Raw genomic sequence first — 9,914 nt, 5'->3', positions numbered from 1 at the left:
GCTTTGGCGCGCACAAGGACACGGCCCTGAGTGCGCGTCACCCGCAACAGCCGAGAACCAATCTATTAAGTCATCATGCAGGTTCACAGTGGCGAAGCGACGTTCTAGCTGCGTAGTCAAATGACTACACAGGAAATTGGTAGGCCAAAAACTCCCAGGTATAGTCATTTGACTACGCAGGAAATTGGTATACCCCACGATTGAACAAACAATCTCTGAAAATTGACTATTAAGGCCCACAAGTAATCTGCTTTGGGTAACCGGTGGTTTGGCCCATATAGTAAATTAAAGCAAAGGGAGTCCTAGTCTTTGGCAACTCAACTTCTATGCCTTTCCGCCCATGACCATGGTTCCTGGACAGCCGCCACAGCTCCTCCCCTCCTCCGTTCGTGATCTTAGCCGCGAGGCACTGCCACCTCGGGCGAGCCATGAGCGACGCAGCGTCCCTGTCGTCCATTGACATCCAAGTACCCATGTAGGCCTGTACCTGAACTGCCGTGCAGATCGAGGTTCAATCCAACACTAGAACAAGGCCCTTCCCCTTTATTTGTAAGTTTGATCTTCCTTCTATTCCAATTTTTACTCCCACTAGCAGTACAGAAAGTAAGAGATTAGAAATTGTTACTCCCTTTGTATCAAAATATCTTCTTCAAGTTTATGCGAGACTCAAAAGGAGAGCGCAGAAGCCTTCTAGGGATTAGCTGTGGCTGGCATGTCGGCCAAGCACCCCTGAGCATCCAACCGTCTTTTTTACTCTTGTGTAGTTCAACTCCAGTCGCCAGTATCATTCATATAGTGTCCAAAAACGTCTTATATTTTGATACAGAGGGAGTATTTATGAAGAATTGCAGATATTGTTTTCTTAGCGATAGATTTTTTTGTCAATTCGGTACATGGATTAATTTGTATAGAAGTGGCCTTCCAACTCATATGTTGCAAATTCTTGGTGGCAATTACTCGAAAATGAGGACAGGCCTATTGACGCAAGCCCTGCTTTGGAACGGGTGCAAGTTAATAGTAATGCAACGCCACACTCAAACAAAGAAAATGAACAAGTCAACAAAATTTTGTATTGGAAAGTTTGACATCACAAGATTTAGATCCTGGCACCACCACTGGGTTCACTATCAACCCCATATATAGACCTGTAAGTGCTGATGCTATCAATTAACATGCATATCCATCTCTGGTCCGGTAATTTGGGGATCCATGTTGTCTTTTAAAACGCTAGATCACATCATGGGAGCGATGTACATATACCTGCAAAGCTAGCTGAGGAAGGAAGCAAGCTAGCAGCTTGATTAATATTTCCTTGGAATTGCACGTGTGCATCTAGCCGCTTAGAGTACGTACGTACGTTAATTTGAGGCTAGATTTAATTAATCGATCTACTCTCTCGACAGAACACACACGTAACTTTGGCGTACGAAAAACCAGGAAACAGATGTGTCCGATAACACTGCAATGCACAATGGATATGATGCAGTGGAGAAGGAGCGAGGTGCGTCAACAATTGGCTGATGCATCGCATCTCTGCAGGTTTCGTTCCGCGATCAAGTTTCTCTACCATCCCAGGTCGTTCTCTCAGCATACGGCGTGGGCATGTACTTCCTCCCCTCCACCCGTGCATCTCCGGTTGTGCCCAGCCCTTCGGTTGTCCATCTCTATGCCTTTGATCATCCTTAATCATAGTTTTAAATAGTCAGCTATAGCTCCGCTATAGCCTTTTCAGCAGGGTGCCGCTAAATAGTCGCCTTCGCCACAAAATGAGAGAATTTCATCCACAGTGGATTGAATGGGTCAGAAAAATCCTAGTGGGAGGTACGGTTAGTGTGAAACTAAATGATGAGGTGGGCCCCTACTTTCAAAGCTCGAAAGGGGTGCGCCAAGGGGATCCATTCTCGCCCTTTCTTTTTAACTTAGCTGCTGACTGTTTAACCAAGATGGTACTTAAAGCTCAACAAAATGGCTTATTCAAAGGTCTAGCCTCCGACCTGATTCCAAATGGAGTAGCTATTTTACAGTATGCGGATGATACAATTTTGTGTTTTGAGGATGACCCTAGAAATGCTCTAAATATTAAGTTGCTCTTATATCTCTTTGAGATCTTGTCAGGCTTGAAAATCAATTTTTTTTAAAGTGAGATCTTCTCTGTCCATGCGGACGATAAGACTATGCATAAATACGCTGAGATGTTCAATTGCCAAATAGGTAACTTTCCTATAAAATACCTAGGCATGCCTGTTAGCTATGCTGGACTAAAATGCAGTGACTGGATATTTGTGGATGACAAGTTCATTGATCACTGTGAAAATTGGATTAGCGAAGTGCTATCTATGTGAGGGAGACTAATTAAAGTGAATGCGGTGTTGTCACATATTCCAACTTTTTACATGTCCATGTTTTTACTGAACAAAACCACTTTGGAGAAGTGGGACAAACCGAGAAGAAAGTTCTTCTGACATAGTAAAGGGAAGAAAAAAGGATACCATATGGTCAAATGGAGCCGCATTTGTCGGTCTAAAAAAAAGGGAGGCCCGGGGGTTAAAGACCTGAGAAAACAGAATATTAGTTTGCTGGTGAAGTGGTGGTGGAAACTAGATAAAAATAAAGGTCTCTGGCAAGATATTGTTAAGGCAAAATACTTGAAGAAATCTTCAGTGGCCATGGTGAAGGAAAAAAATAATGATTCACCATGCTGGAAATCCCTCCTGAAAGTGAAAGACCTGTATATGAGGGGCAGGGGTGTCAAATTGAATAGGGGGGATGTAGCCAGGCTTTGGTTCGATGAACTGGAGGGAAGGCCCCCATTTAAAGAAAAATTCCCGTTGCTTTTTGAAATCTGTGTTGAACAAGATTGTACAGTGGATAGAATTGACTCATTGAATCAAATCTCCTATTTTAGGAGGAGGATGTCCCCTGAGATGATGAAACAATGGGAGGAAATGAAGAAAGAGGTTGTAACACTAAAGCAAAACAATCTGCCTGATGAGGTTTATTGGAAATTTAAAAACTCCAGAAAATTTACGACAAAATCGATGTATAGATGGTTGGAAAAAGACATCGCTGGGTCCAGTTTCAAGTGGGTTTGGGATGCTTAGTTGCCTCTTACAATTCAGATCTTCTTGTGGCGGGTGGGGCAAAATGACATCCTGACTAGGGAAAACATGAAGAAAAGTCTCTGGCCCAGAAACCCTTGTTGTTCCTTTTGTGATCAATTGGAAACAACACAACACCTGCTTTTTTTATGCCATGTGTCTAGAGTGGTGCGGAGAACTGTTGGAGCTCTCCTTGGGACTGATTGTTGTCCTAATTCTGTCTGGCAGTACTATGTGTGGGTTTACAGCTTCTTACTTGGCTGCGAGCAAATTTACACGGTTGGCTTGGCTGCTATATGCTGGGCTATATGGCTAGCTCGAAACTGGGCCACTTTTGAACTCAAATGGATTAATTCTCCGTTTGAGATTGTGCTCACAGCTTGTGCTTTTTCTGATATACTGGGCAGGCCTCCAGAAGCCTGAGATGGAAGAGATGGTGAAGAGGGGCGCGGAGATGCTGAAGGAGAACACTACGCAACTGATGCTGCTGTGTGGCCCTCCGGCTCTAAACATGGACGGGCGCGATGGAAGCTAAAAGCTGGATGTCGACAGAAGTTTGTGCTCGTCTTCGTCTGCCGGAATGTGCTGCTGGGGTTGTGTTGGGGGTGTTAGTTTCTTTTGACAATTGTTGATACTTTGGCCTGGGCCTGGTGATAGCATCTGTAATATGTGCGGTACTCTTTTAGTTTCCTGTAGGGCGGCTTTGGGTGATATCAGGTTTTCGCCCCATGATCTGTCGTTCCTGATGACAGGCGCAGATGGTGGGTTTCCTGGTACTGCTCCGAACTCGCTTTTCTTCTTTCCCTAGCCTTGATAGTTTCAGTTCCTGAGACAATGTATTTCCGTTATGAAAGTAATGGAAAGGGGAAAAGCGCGGTTTGAAAAATAGTTGCCTTCACAAATAGCCCGCTATAGCTCATTTGGAGGCGCGCCGCTATTTTCCATAGCCCGCTATTTAAAACATTGTCCTTAATGCGGCCCTAAGACAAAGAACCAGCACATGCAACACCTATCTACTTCTAAAAAGCACGCGATTTTCTTGGATGAGGGAGAAGACAAGCATGAGGAACTATAGGTTGGTCTTTATAATCTGCATCCAGTTTTACTCTTCTTTAAGAGTTAAGTTTTTCCTTTTACAAAAGTTCGTGAATCTAGATTCAGTATGATCCTATGTTACAATTAATTTGTCGATTTAGGATGAGTTGAATAATCTAATTATGATTTAACCAGACTAGCAAATTATCTTACTTTTATATAGCATAACACATTTATCTTAATTGGTTGTTCACCAATAACATGTGCAAATAGGCTTTGAAACGTTGCTCAAGTGCAGGCCAAAGGATTGAATACAACTCCAAGTTAACGTTGCTCAAACAATTTTCTCTCTAAAGTACAAGAAACTCAACAGCACGTGTATTTTTAATCACTTTTTCCAGTAGAATGAGCGGTTTTCAAAGTTTGATTGCTAAGCTCCTTCCAGGATTTATTGGTCTATCATTAGAGAACAACAGTATGCATGCAGTAACACAAAAGCAACATTTATTTCTGTAATTGTTTAAAAGGGTCCTATACAAAGCTTATGCAGTCCACGAATAATAACACTGAAGAATGATCTCGACACAAGAATAGCACTACTCATTTGTTTTGCTACTGAGACTAAGAATGTGTTTGGCATTATGGTGGATGATACTGAACTTAAGAAACAAACCTTTTCCTTTTTATTGTTTTTAGCCAAAACACGTTGTATATAACTATGCTTATAGCAGATTATAAAATGAGAACAAGGGATTATTTTCCTATATTTCTCACAGAGGCAAGTCCGGACAAATTTGCTCAAATAACAACATATTTAATGGAGCTTGTTGTAGTAAAAATTAGGCGGTGCATATATCTATAGGATATTCAGTTTCATAAATAATTCAGTATGTTTTCATAATTTATCGCAGTATAAATGCTAATGCTCTTCCTTACAGACATCGTGACAATTTCTGCGATATGCAAATTATTTCTCCTTCATCGGGCCATGACATGAATTTCTATTCATGCTTTCATAGAAATATCTCAGTTTTGGCGTATGTATGTTTAGACCCAACGTGCTTAAATACATGGGAGAAAAAATGGTCCATAAGTTCAGAAGGCAACTATGATGTTCACGTACAGGTGCACGGGAGGGCATTGACGTGGATGTGTGTTAGGTGTCCGTTCCGCTAGCCACAGCTTGGAGGGATTTGATGGTCGTAGGCCCCCTCATGCCAAGCTCATCCTCTTGGGATCAATGAGTTTACGCATATTGTGATCGGATGAACACCACATCATCGTTAATGGGGACGGGAAATGAGGATAAGCGGTGAAACTAATGGGTTGTCGTGCTGAAATAGAGAATGTGGTAATGTGTGTGTGGATGGGGGGATTGAGGTGTTGGTCTTAAGCCATGCTTAATGGGGTAGGAGCTCATTATTCTTTTTCTCTTATTACAATAACGACCCATTTTCTAACTATAGCGGGTAAAACATAAATCTTTTAAAGAACTTCTAATTATTTCCTTGCAGTTATTTAATTCAGTTGCAATTGATGAACTTCCCACTTGCTTCAACAATCAACTCCCCCCAATTGTCTTTCTTCATATAATGCTTATGATGACTTCTATTCTTTGCATTTTCTTAGCCTATTCCGACTGTTATTTAATTTGTCTTTTTCTTTCTGATATTGATATTCAGGTTTGTGTCGAATTACCATAATTAGTATTATTGATACTCTTCTGTGATTTTGATCCATTCACACAGTCATGCCATTTGTGCACACACATTAGTGACTAAAATTGTATCACTAATTTATTTTTCATCAGATAGAATCCATTATATCAATGGTTGAGAAACTGATTAGTCTTACCTACGTTCAGGAGCAAGACCATGTTGTTTTATGCAATATACAAATAGTGTTAAGAACCTTTACTTTTGGTTCTATTGCATGATCTAAAACTATAATCTTGAAAAATTTATAGGTCTCATAGAAATCTTAGATTTCCCCTTTTAAGAATAGATATTTTTAAATATAAAACATCAATATCAGGAATCCAGCCTGCATATTATGTAAAATCTCCCTTCCATTTAATGAAGTTTAGAAATTGGAGTCTCTAATAAAATTGGATTATAGCTCTTTCATTTTGTGTATAGTATGAACATAAATGGTTAGAGATGTTCCTTATATATCATGATCCCACCGGCTTTACTAGACACCATCATGAGTAGATGAAGGCCAGTCTCTATTTATCTTTATTGAAGGAGAAAATAGAGACTTTCATCTATGTATTTGCATTCTCATATCAGAGTAAATAATCATATTTTGTTTTCTAATACCACTGAGATACAGAAGGGAGGGTATTCTCTAATTAATCATGACTTAAAATTCAACAACCAATATCTTCCTCTACATGGATGGGATGATTATTAATTGTGTAACAGCTCTCGATGAAGTGTTAATATTGATAGAGCGAGGCAACAGATACAGAAAAAAGACTTGCGGTGCATTGTCGTTACATAATAAAGTCAATATTTTTTAATAGTCTTATTATGGACCAATGAGTGGTTCAATTTTATCCTTACTTATATTTTTTAACTTACTGTTCCTATCTTAAATCTTCAGTTTTGTTTCAAATGCATACGGATGTAGCTTTCATTGATTTGATGCAAGTGGAAAGCTTCCATTGATTCAAGATATATTGTCATAGTAAAAAAATGAGTTACTGAAACAGTTGACCGAGAGCAGTCATTATGATACATTCTCAAATAAAAGTACCTCGCTATACATGTTACCAATATTATAAGGCCTTCTTCTTGATTAATACTAGAATAATTATTTTTTTAATTCCTAACCGGCCTGGTGGAATGGAAAATACAAGCAACTCATTTAATTAATGTTAGATTACGTATAGTGCCATAACTGTGAATAACTAGCCCATGCATTCGCACTGGTTGGCGACTAGTGACCATTAGCGCTCCTGCCTGCGTTTTTTTAATCCTTAATGTGGCCATTTCAAGTTCGTTCGCTCACTGATAACCCGGAGCTAATAATGAGACAAACATTAATTTGATGAATCAACCATGTAAATCATCAAATCCACACGGATCTGATTTTATTTTTTTGGAATTTCACAACCATGAGAAATGGCAGAAATATATGGATTACTTCTAATGATATATGTAAGCACATTCTGAAATGAACATGTGCTTTCAAGGTTGAAAACTTCAACACATAGTTCCGCCAAAAAAAACCTTAAACACATAACACTGAATTGTACATATCGCACAACCCCAAAGTAGCATGTGTTTTTTTTTTCTCTTGCTGGGTAAACCAACATGTGCTTTCAGGGTTGGAAGTATTTACTGAACTAAAAGGAAGTCGTGTTGTACTTTGCACGGTTATCTATCAAACATGAAATTAATCTATTATGTTTATGCTTATCTAGAATAGAAAACTGTCGTGTGAAAATCTACTAAAATCAGTCCACCGACACAAATGAAAATAAATATGAAATGCGAAGGAATAGTCCAAAGTGTGCCTTCCAACCATGTCAACATCTCGTTGCTGCATCTCTCTGCCATGGATAGTTAATAATATTTCTAGGATGACAAGTGAAACGAGACGTTTGGCAATCCAATGGAGTCGCCCTTGGTGGAGAGTAATCTCTCTATGATCCAAGAGAAGGGAAGGAGGGATGTCTGATGAGGATTGCATAGCATAGTCTTCACCCAAATAAGTTTCAATACAGAGGCTGCGAAGTTGCAAGTGTCCAATTTACAGAGAGAAGGCACTACTATAGTTCCTTTACACTCGCAACTTGCTTCGCCAGGTTTACTTGTGTCCCAACGGATGCTCAGCTCAGCTAACTTAGATTTGTTAGTGTTCCCAAGCTCTTGCAAATCTCCATGTCTCCATCTTACATCTTAAAGCCAGCTCGGATAGGAGACTTTCATGTTGGCACCATTGGGTTATTTTTCAACTGAAAAAAAAGGAATATTTGATACTGAAGGTTCTTCATTTTGCTTCATTTTTCAGTTAGTTGTACTGATTGAATCCATGCTTGTAGTACTCCTTATGGTTTATTCTTCTTCTGCTGTAAATGACAAGTTTTGAATGTATTTACCATTTCGATGAGGAGAGGACAACATTGCTGCTCGTGCTTGAGCTTTCAGTCACAACCAATTTATTTATTCATTTACTTTTGGTGTAAAACATTACCAGCCAGACTTGATTAATGATTTTTTTCCCTTCAGACACATAATTTGGCTTTCTGAATCTATCAGGTATGATTAAGGATTTCTATTCAGTTCTTGCTTCAAGAGTTGATTAGTGGTTTGGTAAGCTAAAGGTGTCATGATGTCGCCGTCGCCTCAGCCTAGTGGAAAGACCTGTGTCATGATGTCGCCGTCGCCAATAATGGAAGCGTTCCTGACCACTGAAATTAGGAGCAATCTGCGATCGAAATAGGTTAAATGCATTAGTATATGTTAATGCTAAAACATTTTCAATTCAAAATTCGATTGGAATTTTTGGGTGAAAAAACGAATTTTATCAGATACTTCGAAACCGGTTCTTCCAGGCACGACCAAAAACAAACCTGTATCGAGAAAAAACCGGTATCCAATTATCCTAGAAAGCTCGGATATATCTTCTGCAGAGATCGATGTGGAAATACCAAATACCTGAGATAAAAAGGTCTTCGGATATTTTTCCTCTCCTAATTGCTTCTTTCTCAGCTCCGGCCGGCTGGCCACCTCCTCGCTCCGTTCACAGCGCACCTTTGTGATATCTTCCTCCCTCTCATCGTTTCTATGATGCCGTGCCCATCTAAACTACAGGAATAGTCGGATTCATTGAAGGAAAACAATCGCATTCCGTCCATCTCGTCCATACGTTTCAGAGCGTATCCTTCTGGAAGATTCCCAGCAGGTAGCAATCAAGGACCCAGCTCGTACAGCCTCTAGTATAGTCGTCCTGGCTTTCTTCTTCATAATAATTGTTCTCTCGACATCCACACAAACTAACCAAAAAGACTGACAATGGAGGCGACCATGCTGATCAGCATTGACAGGGTTATTTACCCAAAACCACCATATTTAGGACTAGGATAACAATTTGGTACCAGATTTAAGCCAGGGCACAGAAAACCACCGAAATTGTGCCTAATGCATAACCCGGAGCACTAATGCTGTGATAATCTCGCGAAAACAGCAAAACTGACCGGTTGGACCCACTTGTCTGTCCGATGTGGCATGTCTACTTGTACAAATTGCTTAGGTGGACACGGGTCTCACTGGCAGCCCCCACCTACTTCTTCCTCCTCCCGTCTCTTCCCCTCTTTATGTACGAACTGGAGGGTCAACGACGAGCATGTCAAACTCCCGGTGGAAGAAGACGACCACGACGGCTCGACGCTGCCCGATCCAGCGAGGGAACCGTCCCAGCGTGTCCCTACGGCTGCCTCCGGCCGCTGGATTCCGTCATCCACCTTCTTCCCCTCTGCCTCAAGATCCAGATCCCCGCCTCCCTTCGTCGGACCCATTCCCGAGCGTCCGGCCACCACGCCGTTCTTCCTTGGCTCCGGCGCCCCTGCGACGAGGTGCGGCGCAGGAAGTCGTGTCCACCTGAGCCGAGTGTGTCCACGGCCTCGACGGGAGCCCCGCAGTGGCCGAGTGTGTCCACGACCCCGACGGGAGCGCCGCAGTGGCCGAGTGCTGGAGCTGGTGTGCTGCTGCGCACGACGGATGGCGGCGCCGTCGTGCCGAGCTGCTCTGCCAGCCGCCGCACGAGCCGCAC

This window comes from Triticum aestivum, chromosome 1A (assembly GCF_018294505.1).
Source record: "Triticum aestivum cultivar Chinese Spring chromosome 1A, IWGSC CS RefSeq v2.1, whole genome shotgun sequence".
In the NCBI taxonomy this organism is placed as follows: domain Eukaryota; kingdom Viridiplantae; phylum Streptophyta; class Magnoliopsida; order Poales; family Poaceae; genus Triticum; species Triticum aestivum.
Note: the sequence above shows the minus strand (reverse complement) of the source record.